This window comes from Echinops telfairi, unplaced genomic scaffold (genome assembly GCF_000313985.2).
Source record: "Echinops telfairi isolate 266 unplaced genomic scaffold, ASM31398v2 ScPeMD7_5868;HRSCAF=6743_1, whole genome shotgun sequence".
NCBI classification, from domain to species: Eukaryota; Metazoa; Chordata; class Mammalia; order Afrosoricida; family Tenrecidae; genus Echinops; species Echinops telfairi.
The window spans coordinates 13,094,228-13,102,812 of NW_022109768.1; the positions used below are offsets into that span (position 1 = coordinate 13,094,228).

Below are 8,585 nucleotides of genomic sequence, written 5' to 3' on the forward strand. Positions count from 1 at the left end.
ACACGGCTGCTCCAGCACCCAAGGCTGCATCGGGGTAAGTCCATGCAGCTTCTCAGGGATGTCTTGCAAGAAGTGAGCCTTGCCATCTGGATCAGGGAACTGGCTAAGGCAGCTGCATCCTGGTCTGACCATCACAAAGCAAGAGACCTGAGAACTAGAAAGGCGAGGCTCACTGAGCTATTTTTCTCTCTGCCCTTCAGTTAACCCCTCCTGTGTTTATTGGCCAGGTTGGCACAATAAACTTTTAACTACTCACCTTGTATATCACAGCCCCATGCATAGCCACTAACCACGACATTACCAGATAGCCTAGGCCAGAAAAGTATGTGTCCGATGAGAAAGACTGAGAATGTGGCATGATGGTAGCAATTATTGTTAGTTTAGGCTCACTAGAGAAATTCACAGACACTCATATGTATAAGAATGAGCTTTATATACAAGAGCAATTGAAGTATGGAGAAAACATCCTAGCCCAGTCGAGATCAAGTCCATAAGTCCAATATTAACCCATATGTCCGATACCAAACTATAAATTTCTCTTCAGACTTACAAAACACATGCAATGATTCCAAAACAGGAAGATAACAGACCAGTGGGTGGAAAGTTGTGGATCCAGTGGCAGTAGAAGCATCTCAGTGCTGATGTGGGTCTCCATGTGGCTCCTCTAACTCCAGGGCTCTGGCTACATCAGCATAGCTCCATCAGGCTTATCAGTAATGTCTCCCAGGGAGTAAGCCTGTGTCCCACCTCCAGGGAGCTGTTTATCTCCTTAGCACCTCCAAATGAGGTCATCAAGCTGCGACCTGATATGACAGGCTAAACTCTACCTATTTACTCTTAATAGTCTCAAATTGACAATAGATTATATAATTACCCAATATTGTGCTAGGTGAAACTAAGCTTTCGGTTTTTCTGTAGGTTTATAATTTTTCAAAATAAATAGTTGGGGGAAGATTGCCCAGACAATTGCCATTTTAGCTTTAAAATACTAATACCATGCAATGTTTATTTAAGTGGTAGTTTTCTTACCATCTAACCCTAAGAAATGGTGTACCATATTTAAGAACTGTGGAAAATGTCACTTTAAGAAATGACCACAATCTTGAAAGCACGTGATGCTCAATCTGTACACTGAGACCCCTTTATTAATCCAAGTGATATTAATGTACAAGTATATCATGCATTTCATGTTTTCATCTCTTAGGCTGTGTATGTTGTCCTAGAGTAATGTCAGCAAATATATAGCAAGTGGCTGGTATATGCCAGGCACTATACTCAAAAACAACTCACTGCTACTGAGGCCATTCTGACTCATCACAAAGGGCAGAGTCGAATTGCCCCTGAGGGTTTCTGTGGTAGTTACGTAATTTCATGTCAACTTGTTAAATAGGTTATAAGGGTGGAGTCTAGCCTGTCAATCAGGTCATAGCCAATCAAGCCTCTGTGTGGGCATGGCCTTCTCCTAAGGAATCTGGGAACTCCTGTCTTCCTCCCTGGAGGCAGGACCCACACACTTTTTCTGTGCTTCGTCTTCCTGCTGACAAGCCACATGGAGCTATGCGATGGAGCCAGAGCCCTGGAGCTGGAGGAGCCCTGTGGAGACCTCTGCCAGTGCTGAGATGCTTCCACTGCGACTGGATCCACAAGACTTCCACCCATTGGCCTTTGATCTTACTATAGTCAGTGTCATTGCATTCGTTGCATGAGTCAAGAGGAATTTATGGACTGGTATCAGACATATGGGCTAATGTCGGACTTATAGACTTGAACTGGGCTGGGATGTTTTCTTTTTGGGGGGGGGGATGTTTTCTTAATATTCAATTATTCTTTGTTATCAAGCTCTTTCTTATACACATATGAGTCTCCCTGGATTTGTTTCTCTAGTCCATCTGGACTAGTACAGTTTCCAAGGCTGTAAATCTTTATGAGAACACAAAACCTCATCTTTCTCCTGGGGAGCAGCTGGTGGGTTCAAACTGCTGATCTTGTGGTTAACGGCCCAACACAATCCACTACACAGCAGAGATACAGCTTGGGTGGGCCAGGACAGATGCAGTGAAGGTGGTGAAAAGTGGTCATATTTGGGGGTGTTTGATGAAGGCTGAATCAGGAGGGTTTGTTGATGGGTTAGATTGGGAGTGGGAATAAAAAAGAGAAGTCAAGAATGTTTCTGGCCTGAGAAACTTGGAGGATGGAGTATCTTATGCTGCTATGGGGAAGACTGCAGGAGTTGGATGTGTTAAGTCTGAAATGCCTACTAGACATTCATGTAAATAACTTGAATATGCAGCTAAAGGTTAGTGGAGAGGTATAGATTTGGGAGTGATCAGCATATTGAAAAACAAAACAAAACCCGTGGTTGACAAGTTGATTTCAACTCCTGGCAACTCTGTGGATTGCAGAGTAAGACTGCTCGGTAGGGATGTTAGGGCTTTAATGTCCACAGAAGCTGCTGGTCAGGACTTCTGTAGCACTGAGGGATGAATTTGCACCACCACCTTTTAAATGAGTTCAGCACAAACGGAGCCACCCAAGGAAGCCAATAGATTGAGATGAGGGCCTAAGAGATCTTATTTCAGAGCTCCTGAGAAGAGGATTTAACAAAAAGATTTAAACCAGTGATGACCATAGGAGAACCGAGAGGTTGGGGTTGGGGAGTGTGGGGCTAAAGCCTAGTGAAGAAAGTCATGTAAGTTCACATCAGTTTTATAGCAGGAAGTTTCAACTGTGACTTCAAAGTGTGATAGGGACAAAAACCTAATTGGGTAGGCTTCGGAGGGAATGAGAAAGAATTGGAGGTAGTGAGTTTGGACAACCAGAGAAAAATGAATCTGAGACGTCGTTTCTTCTGAGAGCTGGATGCCTTCAGAGATACTTTGACTTCCTTTCTTAAATGAGTTCTCAGGTGAGAAACCCCTGCAGAAATGTTACCCACAACCAAACCCATGGGTGTGGTTGATTCTGTCTCTTGGAGAATCCGTATACGGTTTCTGAGGCTGTAAATCTTTACAGGAGCAGACAGCTCATCTCTCTGCTGTGGAGTAGCTGATGGGTGTGGAATGTTAACCATGTGGCTTGGCAGTCAGTTCTTAGCCACTAGTACCACCAGGGTTCCTGCTAGCTGACTTTATTGCCATTGTTGTCAGGGGACTTCAAGTCCGTTCTGACTCATAGTGACCCAGTGAACAACAGAGCAAAACACTGCCCAGTCCTGTGCCATCCTCACAATTGTTCTTCTATGTGAGCCTATATTGCTGCAGCCACTGAGTCAATCCATCTGGTCAGTGTAGTCGTGATGAATTGTAACGGTCACATATTCCCACAAACTCAGTGACTTAAGACAAGTTTATTATCTTTCAGTTCTGCAGGTCTGAAGTCCAATGCAGGTCTCACTGGGCAAAAATCAAGGTGCCAGCTGTCTATCCTTTTCTGGAGGTTCGGGGGAGGGGGGGGCTTGGTTTCTCTTCCCATGCCAGCTTCTATAGGCTGCATGTATTTCTGGGTTCATGCACCCCTTCCTCAATATTCAATGCTAGTAACATCACGTCAAGTCCTTTTCCCACCAGTCACATAACTCTAGCCACCACTGAAAGATATTCTCTAGTTTTAAAGATTCTCATGATTAAATTGGGCTCACTCATATTCCAAAATGATATCCTGATCTCAAATCCCTTGGCTTTAATTACATCTGCAAAGTTATTTTGGCCAAATTCCAATGATTAGGGTTTGAATATCTTTCTACCACAGTCAGCCCTGTGGCCCTCAAACATTCACGTCCATCCACATGCATGAGCCATTTGCCCTCTCCCAGGACCTCCCAAAATGTCAACCCTTACAGCATCTTGTCTAAGTTCCCATAGGTGCTGAGTCTCATCAACGAACTCAACTATGGCTCAGGCGCAGAGGATAATCAATTCTGGGACAGCAATTCCTTACCATCTATGGATCGTGAAATTAAAAAGCAAGTTACCTGCTTCCAAAAGACACCAAACAGGATAATGGTTGCAGATATTCCCATTACAAAAGGGAGGATAACATGGAAGAAAAAAAGGAATCGCTGGCCCCAAGCAACTTCAAAATCTACTTGGGCAATCACCCATTTAATTTCAACACCACCACCCCCACCCCCCCGCCCGCCCCCTGTCCCGCCCCCTCTGACCAAAAAAAAACAAAACAAAAACCCACTGCCACGGAGACTATTGCAACTCCAGGTGACCCTATATGAGGCTTCTGATCTTTACACGAGCAGGTAGCCTCATCTGTCTCCCACAGAGCAGCTAGTGGGTTTGAACCGCTGGCCCTGTGAATAGCAGTCTAGCGCTTACTTGAAAGTGCCAGCTAGGCTAAAAATTATCATCTGTGGCTCTTGGTTGTACTCTGTACACTAGGAATTAGGGTGTAGGTATTGAGAAGACATTATTCCCCCTACCATTATTAGTATTACTTCAGTTAGTAGATTTGGTATTCTGTCTTACTAAGAGTCATTAAAGTGGCAAAGGGTATTAAGTGGTAGGCTGTGAACCACAAGGTTGTTGATTTGAACTCATCCTAGGGACAATGCTGAAGCTCTCTGCAATCCTGGAAACCTCTTCGAGAGGGTTGCTGTGCCTTGGAAGGAATCCACTAGATGGGAGTGAGAGAATATCCAGTAAGTAGAGGTTCTAATTTTTCTTCCGTGAAAAACAGTGGACTGCCCTTTTTAGATGCAGTTCACATTCAAAAGTTTCTGATTTCTTTGAGATGCAGCGTTACCTGGATTACATTTCCTGTAATGGGCCAAGCGAACGTTAAGGACTTGTGAGGCTGTCACTCTTGCACTCTTATGCTAGACACCCCTCTCTGCCTCCCAGCAGGTGGCAGCAAATCAATACTAGAAAAACTAAAAGCCAAGCCCATGGTCCTCGACTCCATTCTCAGAGACAACCTTGACTTGACAGGCAGCGTGGAACCGCTGTGCAAGGCTGATCTTCATGGAAGCCGACTGCCGCATCTATCTTCGACTGAGCGGCTGGTGGGTGCCAATGGCCAATCTTTCCATTAGCTGCGGAGCATTGAACAAGTGCACCACCAGGGTTCCTAAGACTGGATAAACCAAACCCACTGCGAGAGTTGGTTTGATCTCATAGCCACCGGATAGGGCAAAATGGAACTGCTCTATAATTTCCCAGGCTGCACATTCTTATGCAAGCCAATGGCCACATCCTTCTCCCGCTGTATACGTCCTGTAGGTTGCCATTTCTTAGCTTAAAGAGAAAAAAAAAATGCTGCTGCCAAATACTTCATATCAATTTATCTACTAGTTGGGAAGGCGTATTTAATTGGAGGTACTATATTTTATTGTGTAGTCATAGTGATATTTGTCTTCATTGCTTGTCTCTCATCACTAGTCCGTTTGTATGCCACTTTGCTAGCTTCAAATAGCTCAGCAATGCTCACGTTACCTCCAGAGAGAAACGCACACTCCCCACAGCAATTAGTTTGTTCATTAGTTTGTTCATCAAAAAGGGTTTACAAAACTGTGCCTGGTTACCTAACACTTTGCTTACCTTTTGATAGCTTCAGCTTTCCACACCACATCTTCTAAGGTGCTGCTAAGTGACAAACCCACTACCATTGAGTCGATTCCAACTCATGGCATCCTCCATAGGGTTTCTGAGGCTGTATGTCATCACAGGAGCAGAGTGCCTCATCGTTGTCCTGAGCACCAGCTGGTTGGTTCGAATTGCTTACCTCACAGCTAGCAGCCCAAAGCATAGCCCACAATGTTACAGGGACTCCTAAAACACTTTATGTGAATTATTGCTATCATTCTAGCAATTGGGACAGGTGCTACTTTCAAATGATTATTTTTAAATTCTCTATTTGATAGAATTACATACAACAGATGAAATGAGACTGATCAAAAGATTATAGCAGGCTAGATCAACCTTGGAGTCCCTGTATTGCATAAATACTTAAGCACTCAACTGATAGCTGGAACACTGGCACTCTGAGCACACCCAGAGGCTCTCAGAAGACAAGTCTGGCGATCTGCTGATGAAATATTGCAGCCTCAAGAGCCCATGGAGCAGTCTCCCTCCCCTCCCACAGGGTTGCCATGTGCTGAAATCGTCCTGATAGTAACTAACAACCACCAGGCCAGTTTTGCTGCGAGTTCCTGGTAGAATGCATTGTTTGAAATTTAGTGAAGAAAATGGAAATTTGACATCTACCTCACTTTCATATTTGCATTTGCCAACTTTGTGGAAAAAAGAGACGAGTTGTTTCTAAGGCTATTTGGCTTTAAGTGAAGAGCTTTAGCTATGCCTTCTTAGTCTAAGTATATTCGTTTAGTTTAGTTTTTTAAAGATTTTGCCCTCTTGATCTGAATAGCTTGGCTTCTGAAAGGTATGATGTGGCATTTACTTAATCACCTGTCAACTTGTGAAGGGGTGGAGTCTAACCTGTCAATCAAGTCTCATCTTGATGACCTCATTTGGAGGCGCTAAGGAAATAAATAGCTCACTGGAGGCCAGAGCCGCTCTCTTTGCTTCATCTTCCTGTGGACAAGACACGGAGTTACGCTAGTGCCCTGGAGCTGGAGGAGCCACATGAGGACCCATGCCAGCGCTGAGATGCTTATACCACCACTGGATCCACAAGACTTTCTACCCACTGGCCTGTGATCTTCTTGTATTTGGTGTCATTTCATGTGTTTTGTGAATCTGAAGAGTAATTTATAGATTAGTATCAGACATATGGGATACCAATAATATTGTGAGGTAGTGAAAGTGAAGTGAGGTAGATGTGAGGTAGATGTCAAATTTCCATTTTGTTCACTAAATTTCAAACAATGCATTCTACCAAGTCCATACTACTGGACTATGGACTTCATCTGGACTGGGCTGGGATGTTTTTTCAATATTCAATTGCTCTTGTATATAAAGCTCTTTCTTATACATATAGGAGTTTCCTGGATTTTTTTATCTAGTCAACCCGGACTAACACATATGATTAAGAACAAATTAATCTTTTCCACTTAATGTTTTGGGGAGGTATCTAAACCACTGGAGCATGAAACAAACATAAGCAAACCTGAAACCATAATATGGGTACCCTTCACATTGATATGCATTTTATCAATCATAAGTGCATTTCCCTCGTGGCATAGTGGTTACGGCTTGAGATGCTAACCTCAAGGTCAGCAGTTCAAAACCACCAGCCACTTCTCAGGAGAAAGACAGGGCTTTCTACTCCTATAAAGAGTTACAGTCTCAGAAACCCACAAGGGCAGTTATACGCTGTCCTATAGAATCATTATAAATCAGTAGCAACTCAATGGCAGTGAGTTTGGTTTTGGGACATGCATTTCATACTTTATTTCAGATTTGAGTGGACACTTTTTAAAAAGAATATATAGCAACAGTTTTAAATTAGAGAAAAGTTGTCAGAATAATATTAAAAACTCCCGAGTGCCTTCAAGCCGGATTCCCCAGTTACAGCACATTAGCTCCATCTTCTGCTCCCTCTGTATTTACCACTGTCATTAGCATTTTTTGAGACAAAGCAGACATGTTGACCCTTCTCCCCTAAATGATTGACGTGTTTACCAAAATAAAGACACTGTCTTACACAATGGCATGCAACTTTCCCGACGAGCACTGCTACCCTGCCACCTTACAAAGTCTACCTTGCCAACTATACCTACAATGTCCTTTTCTCTTGCTTTCTGCCCCTGGGTCACATCCAGGTCTTGGCATTGGATTTAGTTATCATGTCTCCTCAGACTCTTTCAACTGGAAGCTGTATATTAGCCTTTCCTCATCTTTCATGCCCTTGAAAGGTTTACAGAGAATAGGCTTTCAATACCTTGGTTGACTTCCACCCTAGGTCTGCCTGGTGTTTCCTCATGACCAGCCTTAAGTCATGTGGTCTTAGCAAGAATGAGTGCCACGCAAAGAGGCCATGTTCACGCCACTCTATCACATCTCAGTTCATGACCATGGACTTGTTTCCTGCTCATAGCCACCCCGTAGGACAAAGTAAAATTGCCCCGATTCTGAGTCTCTAATAACTCTTTACAGAAGCTGAAAGGCCTCATCTTTCTCCCTCAAAGTTGCTGGTGGTTTTGAACTGCTGACCTTGCAATTAGTAGCCTAACACATAATCCACTATGCTTCCAGGCCCCCCCGCATTTAAAAAAATCATTTTATCTCTTATCACAGTCCATACATACATCCATTGTGTCAAGCATTTTTGTACATTTGTTTCCCTCATCATTCTCAAAACATTTGCTTTCTACTTGAGCCCTTGGTATCAGCTCCTCAATTTCCCCTCCCTCCCCGCTCCCCCCTCCCTCATGAACCCTTGGTAATTTATAAATTATTATTTTGTCATATCTTACCCTGTCCGACGTCTCCCTTCACCCACTTTTCGGTTGCCCATCCCCCAGGGAGGAGGTCGCATATAGTTCCTTGTAATCGGTTCCCTCTTTCCAACCCACTCTCCCGCTACCCTCCCAGTATCGCCACTCACACCACTGGTCCTGAAGGGATCATCTGCCCTGGATTCCCTGTATTTCCAGTTCCTATCTGTACCAGTGTACA

At 43.8% G+C, this 8,585-nt stretch overlaps 1 long non-coding RNA gene across 1 annotated transcript in view; it reads left to right on the top strand.

The window, feature by feature from the left end:
* LOC123522347 overlaps window positions 1-8,585 on the top strand; it is a 24,927-nt gene that overhangs the window by 2,576 nt on the left and 13,766 nt on the right. The window contains exon 2 of the long non-coding RNA XR_006680616.1: window positions 4,553-4,648. This is a non-coding gene — a long non-coding RNA (uncharacterized LOC123522347). The remainder of the gene's footprint in view (window positions 1-4,552; window positions 4,649-8,585) is intronic.